General features: G+C 47.9%; 1 protein-coding gene and 1 pseudogene across 2 annotated transcripts in view; one reads left to right on the top strand and one right to left on the bottom strand.

Moving 5' to 3' along the window:
• LOC139059844 (formylglycine-generating enzyme) overlaps window positions 1-19,087 on the bottom strand; it is a 148,698-nt gene that overhangs the window by 89,794 nt on the left and 39,817 nt on the right. The gene's annotated exons all lie outside the window — the stretch shown is intronic.
• Window positions 4,331-8,586, top strand: LOC139059978 (uncharacterized; annotated as a pseudogene).

The following is a 19,087-nucleotide window of genomic DNA, read 5'->3' as shown; positions in this document are numbered from 1 at the left end:
CTTTTTTAAAGTTGACAAGATTATCTGCAGTGGGCGAAGCGCGTAGCAACCCCCACGCTTTGTTCTGATTCCTATGTGCGATTCTACATTCACCGTTCCACCACGGGACATGCCGTTTGCATGCCGAGCCACTTACTTCACGTATGCATTTACATGCGGCATCTATTATGAAGGCTGTAAAATACTCCACAGCAGCATCAATTTCTAAGGAGGACATGTCATCCCATGATATACTAGTTAAGGTTCGGAATTTCTCCCAGTCTGCTGCGTCAATCTTCCACCTAGGAGCCTGTGGTGGATATTCGTTTTCTTTAAGTGTTCTTAATAGTATGGGGAAGTGGTCGCTTCTGTAAGGATTGTTCGTAACTTCCTATTCGAGTTCAGGCAGTATGGACAGGGAAACTATGCTCACATCGATTGAAGAAAAGGTATTGTTTGCAAGACAGTAATATGTGGGTTTCTTCTTATTCAGAAGGCACGCACCAGAAGAAAAACGGAACTGTTCAACAAGACGACCTCGCGCATCTATACGAGAGTCGCCCCACAGGGAGCTGTGCGCATTGAAATCGCCAAGAACAACATAAGGTTCTGGCAATTGATCTATAAAGGATTGGAATTCATGTTTTGTTAATTTGTGATGTGGGGGTATGTAAAGAGAGCTAATGGTGAAGAGTTTGTTTAGGAGAACAGCTCGAACCGCCACTGCTTCAAGAGGCGTTTGCAGCTGTAAAAGCTGACACGCAATGCTCTTATGGTTAACAATGGCGACACCGCCTGATGATGCTGTCGCATCATCGTGATCTTTGCGAAAAGTTATATACTGTCGGAGAAAATTTGTGTGTTTGTATTTTAAGTGTGTTTCCTGGAAACACAGCACTTTTGGATTGTGTTTTTGGATGAGTTCCTGCACATCATCAAGGTTTCTAAGAAGACCTCTGACATTCCATTGAATTACTTGTGTATCCATATTGGAAGTCAATAGGTGCTGTGTGTACGGAAACGGAAGTTATGCCTTAGATTACAGAGCTCTTTCGAGGCCCTGTAATCAAGGTTTTGCCCTTTCTGGAGCATTCGAGGGAGCCTCGCCGCTCCTTAGGCGCTTGGTGCGCCGTGAGGACAGGTGTAGTGTCCATTGCCTCTTGTGAGGCGTCGGACACATGCTCTTGCGAGCGAGAATTTACCAGTGACGGTCCCGCCTTGGAGGCCAAGACCCCTGCGCCCACCAGCCCGGAGGTCGATGGGGCTCCCTGAGGGATTTGGCTGCGCCGGCTGTTGCCAGCGCTGGAAGGGGCCGGGGAGGTTGGGGCAGCCTCGGCTGCGCCCACCTTTGAGGTCGGTGGCCCTGTCTGCTGGGTTGACGGAGCAGCGCTAGCTGCAACCGCCGCAGGGGCAGATGGCGTAACTGCCGACTCGCTGGTTGTGGGTTGGACAGCTGCCGGTTGCCGTTGTGTCACTGCCCCCTGACGCGTCACATCGGCAAAACGTTTCTTGGGCAGGTATGAAACCCACCTGCGTGCCTCCTTGACCGATATATTTTCTTTCACTTTGATCGTGACAATTTCCTTTTTTTTTTCCAAGACGGGCACGACCGCGAGTACGCGGCGTGCTCTCCATCACAGTTTACACAATGCAAAGAGTTCTCGCAAGCTTCAGACGTGTTCATGGGCACTGCATTTCATACATGTTTGGCGGCCTCGGCAGTTCTGCGAGCTGTGGCCAAAACGTTGGCATTTGAAACATCTCAGGGGATTTGGCACATAAGGCCTTACACAGAGCTTGATGTACCCGGCCTCGATTGACTAGGGCAGGACAATTGAAGGTGTTTTAGGCGTTTGGCCGCAATTTCTTTACCATCTCGCCTCACCTCGATTCTTTTGACATTTATAACATTCTGTTCACTGAAGCCCTCCAAGACCTCAGCCTCAGTGAGCTCCAGCAAATCATCGTCCGAGACAACACCGCGAGAGGTATTCAGCGTGCGGTGGGGGGTTACTACTACTTGGGTCTCCTTAAATGATACTAGTTTAGGCAGTTTCTCAAATTGCTTCTGATCGCGGCGCTCCAAGAAGAGGTCACCGCTAGCCATCCTCTTGTCGCCTTATATCCTGGACCAAAAACTTCGGTAAGAGACTTCGATACAAGGAACGGTGAGATTGTTCGCACTGGTTTAGCTGGTTTTTCTGAGTGGATCACGTGAAAACGAGGAAAACTGTGGACTTGGCGTCCAAAAACTGAAAGACCTCTCCGGTGCACCCTCGTTTCTGAGGGCGATCAGGGAGTTTAGGAAAAGCGTTTTCCATAAGTACAGTTGGGTTTTCGGCCGCGATGCCGACCACTCACCATGGAGCCCAACAGGGGGACGTGGCAGAAGTTCCTGCTAGAGAAACCCTGCCAACGCCAGCCGTACATCGCTGCTATAACCAAATACAGCATAACCAAGGCTGGCTAGCCACACAAGGTTAACCCTTGCCGCCAGAAAACTAGGAAGTGAGGAGAAGTGATGAGAAGACAGGAAAGATGAAAAAGGCGAGAGAGAAAGATGAAGATTGGAGAGGAGGACAGGAAAAGGCGACTGCCGATTTCCCCCGGGTGGGTCAGTCCGGGGGTGCCATCTACGTGAAGCAGAGGCCAAAGAGGTGCGTTGACTCCGCCGGGGGGCCTTAAAGGTCCGAACACCCGGCATCGGTTCAACCCCCAGGATCCCCCTTTCCCCGGACACGGCTAAGCCACGCACGGCTACACGCGGGCGGGTCGAACCCTCGTGTGCTCGGGTACGTGGTGTCGCAACACACCAAACGCCTGCTGACACAGACGCCCCTGTGGGGGGCCGCTTTGGAGCTCCGTGGCGAGAACGGGGCACGTTCCACCTCCACCACAATGTTACGCGAAGGCCGAGTCAGTAAGATGAGCAAATATTTACAGGTTATATTTACAACAGTGGTTGCAGCGCTGACCGGTTAGATTCACAGTGCGAGCCAGAGGACAACAAAGCATGAGGAGGCTGTGGAAGAATTAAAGAAGAAAGAAGTGAGAAAATAAGAAGGTGTCCAAATAAAAAAAATTGAATACATGAAAGATGAAGAAGCGCAAAAATGTATGTAGAGATACGTGGCCAATGGGGCAAAAGGACACATAGCAGAGGAGAGCAGCTCAGCTATGCTCTGGGACGACGGACAGGAGAAGGAGATGGAGGCCAAACGAAGTGAAGGGATCATGGAGACAGTGGAAACCCAGTGGAAGTTGTGCTTCAGCTGCCATGGCTGCGACCCATAAGTTGAGCAGGTGCCCCACCGGAGACTGCAGCTACAGGCTGATGGTGCTGTTTCCAAGACTCCCTGTGGCTATGATTCGTAGGCTAGTGGAGTTGGCCGGGTGATCCAGGTGCCTAGGTCGCCCCACTGTCCTGACCACTGGATAAGGGCAACTGTGGATGTTCAGTCCACAGTTGCCCCTACCCACAAAAACAACTTGCCACAGTTGGGGAACGATCTCACGACCTTTGCATTGTTCGTTGTTTTTTCATCCACTTTCATTTCTATTAATTTATAATTTTTTTATTTCATTTATTAGGCACAAGTAATTTCCCATATGGTGTCCTTGGTGTCAGTGTTTGTTGGCTTCTTCTAATATGACTAATAAATATTGGGCCCCTCGCTTAACCCCCTTTCTTCCCGCTTATTACATAACGAGGGTCTTGAAACCGGCAACACTGATGCCTTCAGGTAGCATGTGTGGGTTTATTGACCGGTAGCCTTCACCCAAAAAAGATCACATTCTCGTGACGCCTGCAGCAGAAAGAATGTTCTACATCCGCCGCCAAGGTCTGTGGGTGGTGGCACTGGCTAACACTTCCAGGGTTCTACTAGGAAACATGAATATCCAAGAAAGTGGATGGGGAATCGGCGCCGTGGTAGCTCAATTGGTAGAGAATCGCACGCGAAATGCGAAGGTCGTGGGATCATTCCCAACCTGTGGCAAGTTGTTTTTTCATCCACTTTCATTTCCATTAATTTATCGTTTCTTTATTTCATTTATTAAGCACAAGTAATTTCCCCTGTGTTGTCCTTGGTGTCAGTGTTTGTTGGCTTCTTGTGATCTGTATGCTACATCGTAATGATGTCACGCCAGCTTATGGCAACAGTTATCGCCACTGTTCCTCCTCCTCACACTCCTTCTCTAACCGTCTCGCAGAACCCCCATATTAACAAGCATCAAAGCAATAAACGTTGTCTTGGCCCAGCCACTGCCGTGTATGGTGCGGATTCTTCAGTGGCGACGAGGATAGGGTGACAACGGGCCGCCCTCTTAGTATGCCGCAACCTTTGCCACCATGGGAGGATGTGACAGCCCACCGCAGTTTGACGAGATGAGCGACAAGTGGCCAGCTTACCAAGTTCAACAGGAGGCTTTCTTTGAAGGCAATGGTGCCACAGACGACAAGAAGAAGTGGGCCCTGTTGTTTGCAGCACTGACGACCCCCACCCATGGATTTACTTAGTGGTCGATGCGCGCCAGACAAGGTCAAGGAACGAGCTTTGTTGCAGCAGCACTTTTTGCCACAACTAAACGAAATAGCACAGCCTTACAAGTTCTTTACACGCAACCAGCTCACAAGCGAACCGGTCAAAGATTTCATAGTTGCCATTTGTCAAATAGAGGATGCGTGCAATTTTGGCGCAACGTTGGAACGAATGCTGCGAGATAGCATCGTTTGTGGGCTGCAACGCACAGGAGTGCATCAGCAGTTGCTTGCGAAGCCGCAGCTGACGAGGAGTGAAGCAGAGGAAATCGTGCGCTCAGCCGAAATGGCAGAAGCGAGCGTGCAGCAGATAAGGAGCCACGCCGCTAAAGGAAGCGTACATGCGATGCGAGGACAGTCTTATCACCCAAGAAACCGGCCACAGATTATTTTGTGCAACCGCTGCGGAGCGAGAGGTCACGAACCAAAGGATTGCCGGTTCCGTTCGGCAACACGCTTCAAGTGCCAACAGCGGGGTCATATCGCCCGAGCCTGTTTCTGTCGAGAGAGAGAGTTCATTGAAGGGCCACCAGGGCTGTCGAATCAGGTAAACACCCTATTATCTCAGGAGGAGAGCACCTCTGTGGGCACGGACGGTATATTTGCGTTGCGAGCAGCAGACAGTCATATCAGCCACATTGGCATTACGCAACCCATTGTACGGGGGCGTTCCAGTGGACATACAGGTCGATACAGGGTCACCAGTGTCGGTCATCGCATGGCCCACCTATGAGCAAAACAACGCAGTGTGGTCCAAGATGAGTGATTTGCCACTGAAACTGACTTGCTTCCTGGGAAGGCTTCTCATTCTGGGACAACTCAAGCTCAAGGTTTCGTGCGAAAACTGGTCGACGGATGGTTCCCCGACAGCCCTCAGGTGCTCCGGCCCCAACCTGTGCAGACGCGAACTGATCCAGATGTTCAACATGATGGAGGCACCAGTAATGAACGTGAACATGACAGGTGAGCGCATGCCTTGCGTCGAGACAGATGATGTTAATGTGCACCGTTTGGTAACAGAATTCGCTTACGTGTTCGCACCAGGCCTAGGTCCCATCAGGGATCTGCCGGTACACTTTGAGATGTGAGACAATGTGGTACCGAAATTCTGGAAAGCCTGCAAAGCATCGTGCGCCTTTCGTCCAAGGGTAGACGCTGAACTTGAGCGCCTTTTGGTCACAGGCATTACTGTCCCTGTGCCTCATTCTAATGTTGAATTCCAGTGGCGGAGTCGGAGCAGCCGACAGACTCCGCGAGCAAGCACTCGACTCTGGCGCAGAGCAACGCCTCCAGATCCGTGAATGGAACACAACCTGTGCCGCCGGAACAAGGCGGAAGCGGAAGTTCTATCATCTAGTCACCCAGGATGCCTTGCGTGTTGTCATTTCCTTCCGCTGTTTGCTCCCAGCACCGCCGCACCGGTCACTTGTCTCTTCAGCGCTGTTCACCTGCTTTTTTTTAAAAGTGCGGAATGGATATCTCGCCAAGCGTGCAGCAGCTTTTGCTTCCTCGCGAGTTGTGACCAGTGGCGCCTCCCAGCAGACAAACGTGGTAAAGGAAATACGTCACGTAGAGTTCCGGTCCACTCCGCCGATTTTGGTGGAGTATCTTTTTCTGCTCCACGGAGTGACTCCTGCTCTGAATCCCCTCCCGACTCTCTCATTGGAACATCTTACTCCCGCTCTCACTCTGCCATTGGAACAAACTTGCTCCGAAACTAGGAGAAAAACTTGCTCTGACTCCGCCATTGAAATTCAACATAAGTGGGCCGCACCGGTGGTGCCGGTAGTAAAGCGTAACGGCCCCATCCGCCTCTGCGGTGATTTCAAACTCACGGTAAACAAAGCTTGTCACCCTGAGCAGTATCCCTGAGTAGAAGATATCCTGACAACATTGAACGGTGGTCAGGTTTTCACCACGATTAACTAGCGGGAGGCTTACAATCAGCTACTGTTGGACGAGGAAGCCATGCTACTTATGACCATAAACACACATAAGGGAGTGTTTAGCTTCACTCGCCTGCCATTTAGAGTGGCTTCTGCACTGGCAGTGTTCCAACTCCGTATGGAGACCATCTTGCAAGGTCTTCCTGAGGGTCAGGTCTACTTAGACGACGTCATCAGCACAGAGAAACACAATGACTGCACCACACTGCACTAAGTATAGCAGCGGTTTCGGGAAAATGGCGTTCGCTTAAATGCAGACAAGTGCAAGTTCCATCGAGCACAGGTGAATTTTCTGGGACATCAAATTAATGCTCCGGGACAGCAACCAAAGTGGGAAAACATGGAGGCCATTCTTCAGATGCAGGTGCCGTAGAACCTCACAGAATAAAGGTCGTATCTAGGCATGGTAACATACTACCACAAGTTTCTTCCCAATGTATCTACGGCTATGGCGCCACTGTATCAACTGCTCCACAAGGAAGCTAAGTGGGAGTGGGGTCCCAGTCAAAAACACGCATTCAGTAAGGTGAAGGACCTCCTCAAGTGCGCTGATTTCCTGGCACATTTTGACCCATGCAAGCCTCTCGTCCTGGAATGCGATGCCTCCCCAGATAGGATCAGTGCAGTGCTTTCTTGCGATGTCGGGGACTGGGTGTGTCGGCCCATAGGCTTTCGTTCTCGGGTACTGACTGAAGCCAAGTGAAATTATTCACAGCTGGAGCGTGAAGCTCTGGCTCTAGTTTCTGGGGTCTCGAAATTCCGACAGTACGTACTCGGTAAGCCATTCACACTGTTGACTGACCATAAGCCGCTTGTGGGACTTTTTCATCCAGATCGGGCTGTACCAGTGATGGCCGTCGCCCGAATCCAGCGATGGGCCCCGCTGCTGAGTGCATACGACTACGTCATCATCACACACCAACCGGGAAAGGACAACGTTCCAGCAGATGCCCTCAGCCGACTCCCGATGTCCGCAACGTCTCAGCCAGAGACCCTGGAAGAAACCGGGAATGGCGAGTATGTGTTGCTTACGGAAAACCTCAATGACGGTGTTATGTCCGTGAAACAACTGGTCGCTCACACCTCGCACGATGACGACTTAGCAAATGTGCAAAAATGGGTGCGGGAAGGATGGCCAAGAAACTTGAGGCCCAAGGACCTGCATTTGTGACCGTGCTTCAACCGGAAGGCTGAGATAACATGGAGTCATGGGCTTCTATACTGGGGCCATCACATAATCGTGTCTAACAGCACAAGAGCAGGAATGTTATGCCAACTGCATCATACCCATCAAGGTATTTGCTAAATGAAGTGGCTAGGCTGTTCCCTGCTTTGGTATCCTGGGACTGATAACGAGATTGAGAACATGGTTGTGTCCCAGATGTGTACAAGCAGCGCCTATGCCCCCCAAGAAAACCCCGGTAGCATGGCCAGAAATGGGCGAGCATTCATCCAGGCTGCATATTGACTTTGCGGGGCCGATCGATGGGCACATGCTACTGATCGTTATGGATTCACGTAGTAAATGGATCGAAGCAGTACCCCTGAAAAGCACCATAGCTCACGCCACCACAGAAGCCCTGCGCACCTTGTTTGACATGTTCGGATTGCCTTGGACGCTGGTTTCTGATAATGGCCTGCAATTTACAAGTGCTGAATTTCGGGAGTTTATGAAGCTGAACAACATGACACATCTCCAGACAGCACCGTATCATCCGCAGTCCGACGGGCTCGCGGAATGCGCCGTGTGAACTTTTGAAGAGTTTTGAAGAAGAATGTCCATGGATCTTTGAAAACACGCTTGGCAAGGATTCTGCACAGGTACCGAAGGATGCCATAGGCGGGGGCAGTACCCCAGCGAAACTCCTTATGGGCTACGAGCTCTGTTCCAGACTGAACAACGCACTAGCACCACCTGGGCCTCTTGCCCCACTGTCTCCAGTTGACCGCCATGTTCCTGGTGTGTTGCAGCCGGGAGAACCTGTCTGGGTAAAGAACTTTGGGCAAGGCGGGCCATGGATCCTAGCCCGAATCACGTCGTCAGACGGCACTCGCATGGTGAAAGCCGATGGTTCAGAGGGGGAGAACATTCATCGACACAGCGACCAGATCCAGCCATGAGTGAGGGAGCATGACCTGGATGATGGAGCCTGAGCCCCTGAGGGCCAACAAGGAACTGCCAGTCCCCCAAGTAGTTGGGACACCAGGGCAGGGGCCAGGAATACACGAGGCTGCCCCGAGCACCCCGGTGCCAGCGCTGCGCCGGTCGGGCTGGACACGAAAACCCCCAGACCGCTATGTACCGTAGGGTGAACGAGATGCTACATCGTAATGATGTCACGCCAGCTTACGGCAACAGTTATCGCCGCTGTTCTTCCTCCTCACACTCCTTCTCTAACTGTCTCGCACAATGCCTATATTAAAACGTATTGACACGTGTATTTATATTTATCGGGCGACCAGGTTTCACCGCCTAACAAATCTTATCGCACAGCGCGGGACGCGCTTGCATGTATCCGAAGTTTCTGGAAAGTTATCGATGCTTCTATCCGCAGTCTGTTGTTGCCGAACCTTGTGTTATCTGATTTATTCGCCTGACGCGAAAGATGTAGAACTTTATGGAAGGCACGCGGGTCCCAACGATTAGTCTGGAACATTCGACGATTGTGTATAAAAGCCGACGCGCTTGAACCGCTGATCAGATTTTTCGACGATCGCCGACCGTGTTCGCCGCTATCGTTGTGCTATAAGTGTAGCCTGTTTTGTGGGCACAGGTTCGCCCAATAAAAGTTAGTTTTGTCTTTCACAGTATTGCTACTGTGTTCTTCACGTCACCACCATGTGACATCTGGTGGAGGTGCTTTTCGTTCATGTACCGGACGCCCCCGACAAGCCGTGATCCAAGCCCGGAACGCAAAGACAACACCAACGCAGTCCCGGACCATCGAGCAAGCCGCCGTCTTCAACAACTGCCCCCGGAGCACAGACTTTTGCCCGAGACGACCAGAAAGATTGCCACCAAGTCCACCCCAATGGCAGCCCCAGCATCTCCCGTCGTGCTGCAGCAGCCCAGGGAGCCCCCCACGTTCCGCGGTTCAACATTCGAGGACCCGGAAACCTGGCTCGAGACGTACGAGAGGGTCGCTGCATTTAACAGCTGGAACAGCGACGACAAACTGCGACATGTCTTCTTCGCATTCGAAGACGCTGCCACGACGTGGTTCGAGAACAGAGAAGCCACGTTAACGACCTGGGACCTTTTCCGAAGCGGCTTCCTGAAGACATTCACAAGCGTCGTACGACGAGAACGAGCCCAAGCACTACTGGAAACCCGAGTGCAGCTGCCCAACGAGACCACCACGATTTTTACAGAAGAAATGCGCCGCCTATTCCGCCACGCCGACCCGGAAATGTCCGAGGAAAAGAAAGTCCGGCTACTAATGCGTGGTGTTAAGGAGGAACTTTTCGCCGGTATGGTACGAAACCCACCGAAGACTGTCGACGAGTTTCTTCACGAGGCCACTAGCATCGAGAAGACACTCGAGATGCGAAACCGGCAATTCGACCGCCGCACCAACGCTACAAACTATGCCGGAGTTCAATCACTGGCCTCCGAAGACCTGCGCGAGGCTATCAGGGCAGTCGTATGAGAGGAGCTTCAGAAGATCTTCCCTTCGTCGCAGCCTCAAGTGGCCTCGATCGCTGACATCGTCAAAGATGAGGTTCAGCGGTCGCTTGGAGTTCCGGAGGTGCAACCTCAATTACCGCAACCCCAACCCGAAGCGATGACCTACGCCGCCGTCGTACGCCGTCAAGGCCCTCCTCAGCGACCGCGCCAGGGCCCTGTAACGCCGCAATTCCGTCGACCACCGCCGCCGCCGCCGACAGCACGCCCACTCGTCGCCCAGCGGGTGACGGGTGGGCGCGCTGTCGGCGCACTATACTTTCGAGATTGCTGATATTACCCTGCTTATCTTTCAGTGCATACATGCATCCATCTTGGTTTATCGTATGCTAAGTTTCCTTCTCACTCATTTCAGGCTATATCCACTTTTTACGGCTTCCTCAGTCTTTCTCACATTATAATTTCGAATAACCCTTATTTTCACCTTGTTGATTAGTTTTGATAGTTCCACCAATTCTATCTTATCTCTTCAGTTGGACACTTTCATTTTTTGTCGCTTATTTATTAGGTCCTTTGTTACTTGGGAGAGCTTGCCTACTGGTTGCCTTGGTGCCTTGCCTCTCACTTCAATAGCTGCCTCTGAAGCTAGCCTAGTTACGGTTTCATTCATTACCTCTATGTCATCTTCATCTCTTTGTTCTAAGGCTGCATATTTGTTTGCAAATACCAGCCTAAATTTGTCTATGTGTGCCCTTACTACATCTAGTTTTGGCCTGTCTCTTCTTGACCACTTTTAGCCTTTCTCTATTCAAATTGAGCTGAATTCTAGCCCTCACTAAGCTATGATCACAGCACTTTACCCTACTTAACACTTCTACATCCTGAACTATGCTGGGATGGCAGAAAGTATGAAATCAATTTAATTTCTTATTTCATCATTAGGGCTTTTCCAGGTCCACTTCTTGTTGCTACGCTTCTTGAAAAAGGTGTTCATTATCTGCGGCTTATTCCCTCTTAGCGAATTCTGCCAGCATCTCTCCTCTAGCATTCCTAGAATCGACGATGTGGTTGCCAATTGCTTGTTCACTAGCCTGCTTTTTCCCCACTTCTGCATTGAAGTCGCCCATCACTACAATATACAGAGTTTGCACTTTTCTCATCACTAATTCAACACCTCCATAAAACTGATCTACTTCATCATCATGGTGAGTGGATGTTGGAGCGTAAGCTTGTACTACCTTGAATCTATACCTCTTATTAAGTTTGATTACGACTGTAGCTACCCTCTCATTATTGCTGTAGAATTCGTCAATGTTGCCCGCTATGTCCTTATGGATTAGGAATCCTACCCCGTATTGCTTCTTATCTAGGAGACCTCTATAGCAGAGGACATGTCTCTTATTCAGCAATGTTTAAGCCTCTCCAGTTCTTCTAATCTCACTAAGGCCGATGATATACCAAACGTCTTATAGTTCCTCAAAGAGTCTTGCTAATCTAACCTCACTGACAGAGTTTGGGTGTTAGAGGTCGACAGGGTCAGTTTCCATTGGCGGCCTGTCAGGACTCAGAGGTTCTTAGCACCCTGTGCTGTGTTACAGGTCTGACCGCTGCCTTGGTCAGGTGCTCCACAGCTGTTGTGGACTGAGGGCCATGGGTTAATTGTAGGAATCATGAGGGAGGTAGTATCCGAATACTGAACCAGGGAAGCCAATTCCTGTTCTGGTGAGGGGATGTCTTTGTTGAAGCTTAGAGGGCCTTCCTAATTTGGTTGCACCTGCATTAGTATAGCCCCACTTGCTCTCAGCATATTTTGCCGGTGTCAAGCGCCACTCCAAGCCTGGAAATGTAGTGCAATGGAGGAAGTGAAAGTCGAGCTTATCATCCTCAAAAAAAAAAAAAAAAATCGTACGAGGATTTGAACTTCTGACTATGGCAACCAAGCATACGACATAGGTCAGTCAGATAATACCATGGGCGGCGAGGCTACCTTATCGCGGAGAAGTCCAGTCCAGAGGGCCTTTCATGCCTAAGAGAGCCCTTGATTTATCTGCCATAGGCAGGTTTAGGTTTAGATCCATAGGTTGCATAATATAGCGTCAATTCTCAGTGGTCCAAACATCGAGGTTCCGGAATCTCAAGCACGCATGCAGCCATGAACGCACCTAGGTACGTTATATATTTTCTGCCAATTTAAACAGCACTTAAGACGTGGGTGAAAAAAAGGAAGAAAAATGAAAAGGCTTCAGCGCTTACCAAAAAGCCCCGAGCCACATATACGCGGAGATGCACCCGTCCGCTTACTGTCATGTCTGCCTGCTGCTGGCCGTCGTTTGCATATAGAGTCAAACCCACTTATAACGATACCAGTTTTAACAATATATCGGTCATAACAATGAGAAGCTGCTGCACCGTCAACTTTTGTATGTTTTGCATGGTGAAATAACCCGCGTACTACAATGCCCCGATGCCGCATTATCGGTCATAACAATGAAGTCTGGCTGCTCAGTGTCCGAGCCGAAAGGTAGTGAAATGCTTGAAAAGAAAAAAAGAAAACGAGAAATTTGAGCCGCTGCAAAGTGGCCCGCTGCTCGAACGACCACCGCATGCTCATTTTCCAGCCTTCTCTACGTGCCTCTCTCCTGTAGCCCTTCTACCTCTCCGTACACGAATGGACCGAGCCACCTGCGCTGCTCGCATCTTGCTCGCTGGCTTTTCATTCAACGCAGTTCTGCAAACAGCGTAGTCACCCGTGTTTGCCTTTGTTGGTTGCGTCGAAATCGTTCCTGGCCACGTGGTTTCTCAGCTTCTTTTGACTCACCGCTCAAACGGAAGATGACTGACTTGCCCGCTGATAAATGGCAATGCACGACTTTACCGGTAAAAAAAAAAAAAACGCACGGCTATAGATTTGGAAACTAAGTGCTTCTAACCGATGAGGCGATCGTCGTGAACATGCTTGCATCGGATAGTGACAGCTAGGACGGCAGTGATGACGTGGTAGGGCAGGCTGCCTCAACGGTGTCCTCACAGGAGGCCCCAGCAGATGGTTTAGTCCCCTCCGGGACTTCGTTTTCGTGAAGAACCTTCCACTGCACAACGTGGAGCACCTGGATACTTTGGAGAAGGATGTTGGCAGGGCTGACAGACATAGGGTTTTCTCGTGCAATGCAGTGCAACATATGTGGCGGGACGCTTGTGGCGATCTCACCTCAGCATTTCTTCTGGATTTCTCAAGCTGACAGACTGCTGCGGCAAGCTCCTCGGATATATTAAAAGGCCCCTTTTGCGACCACCAAAGCGCTGCCTCGCCGGTGCTCGTATATCGCTTGCCACCCGTGACCCCTCTTTGCAGTTATAGCAGTGCCATTCTTTAATGCCGACAGCCGTGGCCTGTTACACGTGATTGGAGCGCCCAGGAAGCAGTTAAACGAGTGAGCACAATCAGCAGCCGGATGGAGGAAGGTGGTGGGGGAGGGGAACTAGCCTCCCCACCATTGTAGTTTGCTAAGATCAGCTCTGCCATCTATTTTGATTTTTTCGTGCAACCCGGTTTTTACAATTATCGGTTATAACAACGGAATTTTCGTGGCATTTGAATATTGTTATAAGTGGGCTCAACTGTATGCTGACACTTTTGCTCCTGAGTAAATACTAAGAGTGGCAGAACAATATGGTTCTGAGCCGCGCCTAAAGCAGACGACCTTGACAGCACCTAGGTGTCTTCGACCTTTCTACACGTTTGGACATTGCTTATACCAGAGCTAACGAGAAGAAATGGGGGAACCGACCCCTTAGCTTACTGGAGCATTTCAGACCCATACACTAGGAAGCCAGGAATACTATGCCTCATTTAAGCTACCCCAATGTCGTCTGCGATGAGTCAGACGTAGTATGTACACTTTGCACAAGGATGCAATTGACAATCCTGTTTCCTCCGCACTTGCAATACAATTCCTGGGAACACAAACAGAAATACGCAAGAGCAAGTAAGTGCAAATGTAGACGAAAGGAATGGATGCAAATACGACCATTCTAACGTGATGACAATCTGTGTGTTAACTTTACAAGTGGTGTCACTACGTGCTTTCACCTTGTTCTTTGCGTGAATACTGCAAGGCCTTCTCGTCACTTTTCTCTGTTCCACTGTGCAAAAATTTTGCATCATCAAAAAAAGCCAGTTTCTGCAGCGCGCCTTGTAAGTTGCCACAGATAAATTATTGTGTTTGTAGTGTTAGGAGTATACAGTACTAACATCTACTTGCACATTTGATTCTGCAAATACATTTGCAAGATCTGTATAAGCAAATTTCGATGTATGTAAACTTACAAAGAGAAAATCTCATCCATTTTTTTTTACATCACCGTGACATGTACAGATGTTAGGAATTTGTATGCGTTATATTTTCTAGTGTCGCCACTAGAAATTATGCATAAGGTATGTCAGTAGTGTATGTCTAAGCCCTTTTCGTTAATCTTCCGCCGTCGACAGGTTTTGCTGATCACCATAGGTTGCATAATATAGCGTCAATTCTCAATGGTCCTAATGTCGAGGTTCCGGAATCTCACACACGCATGCGGCCATGAACGCTCCTAGGTACACTATATATTTTCTGCAAATTTGAAACAGCCCTTAAAACGTGTGTGAAAAGAAAAAAGGAAGAAATCGGCAATTACATGCTGTTTATCATTGAAGACTTTGCTTGATTCGTCGTCATAATGTAATAAATCCCGTAAGCGCCACACTTCCTTTTTAACAATTTTTACGAAGTGCGGCCCTTACACGGGACCAAACTCTTGGTCAGAATGGTGCCAGTGCAACCGGCAACTTGTGCACACCCAGTGTGTACCTGCAGTGCACACGAGAGAGGGAGACAATTGTTCCAGTGCTGGAGCTCAATCTCAACTGATCTTTTTTTATATATATTTTTGGTCCCCAGCGCCAGCTAAGCTCCCACGCCACTCCCACATCACTTGACCTCGTCTTCTTTCCAAGAGCGATCACGTCCACGCCGCTGGCGCTACACAGCTCCCCCTCTAGAGAGCAGCATGCTCTGCAAACGATATCAGCAGCTCCATGAAACTCGGCAGACTGAAGTAGCATAAGCACTGACCAGAAACGAGATATTCGGGGCTGAATTGAGGGATGCGACTGTGGGAGTCGCCTCGCAGTAGGCTGGCTTCAGCCAGTCAAGTGCGATGGTGTCAGTTTAGCCACGAATGTCCACGATGTATGTGGACTCTCGCCTCTTCAGTATGGAAAAGGGTTCGAGGTAATGTGGGTGGAGAGCAGGTCAAAGACGTGGATTGCATTGGCAAGGCCAGTTGAAATGGAAGGCGTACGTGCTGGAACAGGACGCATCAGTGTCGCTGGGACTACATATTGTTGCATTCAAGGTCGATACGCAGCTCTCGCCACATAGTAGTGGCATGCGGAAGTGTATGCAGCGCATGGAAATTCGCCGATGTGCGGGCACGGCAGTGTGGCACCGAACACAATTGCTTCTCCCCTGAAATGCTTTTGTTTTTCCATGTTTTGTGCTAAGTTGGGGGTGCGGCCCTTATACGAGTCTATATGGTACGCCTTTACAAGTCCCTGCACTAACAGAACATAACGGCCGCAAAAACAAAGATAATTTATCATTCTGTTAAATATACTCTACCCCGACGAAGTCATGCTAAGTGCTTTCGAACTGTGCAACAAACAAAAGAGCAGGAGTTTATTTTATTTATTATTTATTTTATTTATTTATATATACTACAATCCCTGGTCGGGATTTTAGTAGGGTGGCAAATGAACGATACATGATCTGATGAAATAATATTCGCGGACAAGAGAGACAGAGAAAAAGAAAAAAAAAAAGAAAAAAATGTATACAATGCAATCTATATACTCATAGATATACACACATATACACAATATATCCGATACGACATATCCATAAACACGTACTACGCACACACATACATACAGTATACACGCCCTCGGTTCACCTAGAGCAATACATTTACAATGCAGGTTAGCGAAGCACAAAAGCAAAATATATATAAAGAACGAGATTTATATGCACAAGCTTGAGAGAAACTAAGCCAAGGAGGGCTGTAACACTTAGTCATTTCTCAATAAATTCTAATCACGAACCGTTCTTGAGAAAAATGAATATTCAAAACAATTATTATGTGTTTGGTATGGTGTTATTGTTCGATCATGCCGTTGTCTGGTTATAACCAGACAACCAGGTGTTATACCCTGAGAAAAATCGAATAACTGTAGATGCATCAGCCATAACATGTCCCGCTAGTATTTGATATAGAAATTTTAAACCTGGATGATGGTTTCTCATGGCTAGAGGTTTTAAATTAGCTCTGGTTAACAAGTCTGTTACAGATGTGCAGTCATAACGATTGTATATAAAGCGAACTGCTCTTTTCTGAATCATTTCCAGCTTTTCAATATTTATTTTTGTGAATGGATCCCAGATAACAAAGGTGCAATCTAACCTAGGCAGAATGAACAAGAAGAAAGGGGGTTAACCAAGGGGCCCAATTTTTATTAGTCATATCATGAGAAGCTAACAAACACTGACACCAAAGACAACATAGGGGAAATTACTTTGTGCTTAATAAATGAAATAAAGAAATGATAAATTAATGGAAATTAAAGTTGACGAAAAAACAACTTACCGCAGGTGGGAACCGTACCCACAACCTTCGCATTTTGCGTGCGATTCTCTACCAATTGAGCTACCACGGCACTGCGATGCACGAAATGCAAAGGTTGTGGGTTCGGTTCCCATCTGCGGCAAGTTGTTTTTTCATCCACTTTAATTTCCATTAGTTTATCATTTCTTTATTTCATTTATTAGGCACAAAGTAATTTCCCTTATGTTGTCTTTGGTGTCAGTGTGTGTTGGCTTCTCATGATATGACTAATAAAAATTGAGCCCCTCGGTTAACCCTCTTTCTTCTCGTTTATTACATAACGAGGGTCTCAAATCCGGCAACATTGATGCCTTCAGGTAGCATATGTGGGTTTATTGACCAGGTGCCTTCACCCAAAAAGATCACGTTCTTGTGACGCCTGCGGCAAGAAGGACGTTCCACGTCCGCCACCAAGGTCTGTGAGTGGTGGCACTGGCTAACACTGCCAAGGTTAGTTCTAGTAGTAACACAAGAAACTGGATGAGGAAACCCCGCCGCGGTAGCTCAATTGGTAGAGCATCGCACGCGAAATGTGAAGGTTGTGGGTTCGGTTCCCATCTGCGGCAAGTTGTTTTTTCATCCACTTTAATTTCCATTAGTTTATCATTTCTTTATTTCATTTATTAAGCACAAAGTAATTTCCCGTATGTTGTCTTTGGTGTCAGTGTTTGTTGGCTTCTCATGACTAGGCAGAATGAAATATTTGTACGCAAGAAGACGGACTTTTGGAGTGGACAGTTTCAGAGCCCTGCAAAGGAAAAGTTGTTTGTGTTGTGTGTTTGCTGTGACTTGATCGATGTGTATAATTCATCTAAGACCACTTGTTATGAGGAGACCTAAGTACTTGTACTCTGTAACTTCGGTAAGAAAATTGTTGTTGATGCCGTATTGATAAGTGAGGGGTAGTTTTGTGTGAGTAATTGTCATTGCTACTGTTTTTTCAAGATTGAGGGACATTTGTCAATTTTCACACCATGACACAACCTTTTGAAACGCTTGATTTAGGAGTAGCTGGTCATATGTTCTTTTAATCTCAGAGTACAAAACACAGTCATCTGCATATAGTTTAATTTTAACTGGGATGTTGTCAACAATGCCGTTTATAAAGATGACAAAAAAGAGGGGTCCCAGCACCGAGCCCTGAGGGACACCAGATGACACTGAAACTTTACCTGAGCAATGCTGGTTAAAACATACAAATTGTTGGCGGTCAGTAATGTAAGATGAAATCCAGGATATTAGCTTAGAGTTTTGTAGTACCAAGTTTAATTTATAAAGCAGTTTATTGTGAGAAACAGTATCAAACGCTTTATGAAAGTCTAAAAAAATTGTGTCAGTTTGATTTCCATTATTTATAGAAACCGCGAAATCATGTAGAGTTTCTATTAATTGAGTTTGTGTAGAAAAGCCCCTGCGAAACACATGTTGTTCTTTCGTGAAGAAGTTTTCCTCCTTTCGAAATACTGAAATGTGCTTATGTGTTATGTGCTCCATCAATTTGCAAGTGGTTGAGATTAATGATATGGGATGGGAATATTTTACACAGCAGCTACTTAATATTTGCTTTTCTAACACATTCAATGTTAAGATCACACCACAAAAATTTAAGTAATGCATATGCCTTGTTCAATTGCTTGGATGCAGTGAAATGTCATTACCGTGTAGAAAGCCTTTAAAATTGCTTGCATGGTACATTGTGCCATTATTTAATCAATTCATGAAATGAATGAACTTCTTGGGTTTAACTTACCAGACTTCGATCCGTTTGGCACACTGCAGCAGGGGTAACCAGATTAATTGTGACCCCCTGGGGATTCTTTAACATGCACCCGATGCACGGTACACGGGTGTTTTTGCATTACAACCCCATCAGAATGCGGCCACTGCAATTGAGCCCGATAACTCGAGCTCAGCAGTGCAAGGTCACAGCCGCTAGATTACTGCTGCAGCGAGTCAGCACCAATGTTTCTGAGCGAGACAAGCATAAAGGTAAAAATGATTATTTCCATGTATATGCATCTATAAAAAGAAAAAAAGAAAGCCGCTCAGCTTGACAGGAAGGTTATTAATGTGCTTCATAATGAAATGAAACAAACAGCACTTGTTTTTGTTTCATACGTTTTAAAGTAGGGTAGCTTCTGTTGCATTCAATTAGTGCATGCCTTAACTCGATGTTGCGGAAAATCTTGTTGCTGATGAGTGAAACACACTTCATATGGACCTTATGTCCACATTTTGATCAATGCTGTAAATGAGAGGCACAGCGGACGCTCGCCTTTCTTGATGTTCTTGCTGTGA

Source organism: Dermacentor albipictus, chromosome 5 (genome assembly GCF_038994185.2).
Source record: "Dermacentor albipictus isolate Rhodes 1998 colony chromosome 5, USDA_Dalb.pri_finalv2, whole genome shotgun sequence".
Classification (NCBI taxonomy): Eukaryota; Metazoa; Arthropoda; class Arachnida; order Ixodida; family Ixodidae; genus Dermacentor; species Dermacentor albipictus.
The sequence above is the reverse complement of the archived record's forward strand: the minus strand, read 5'-3'. Positions and strand labels throughout refer to the sequence as shown.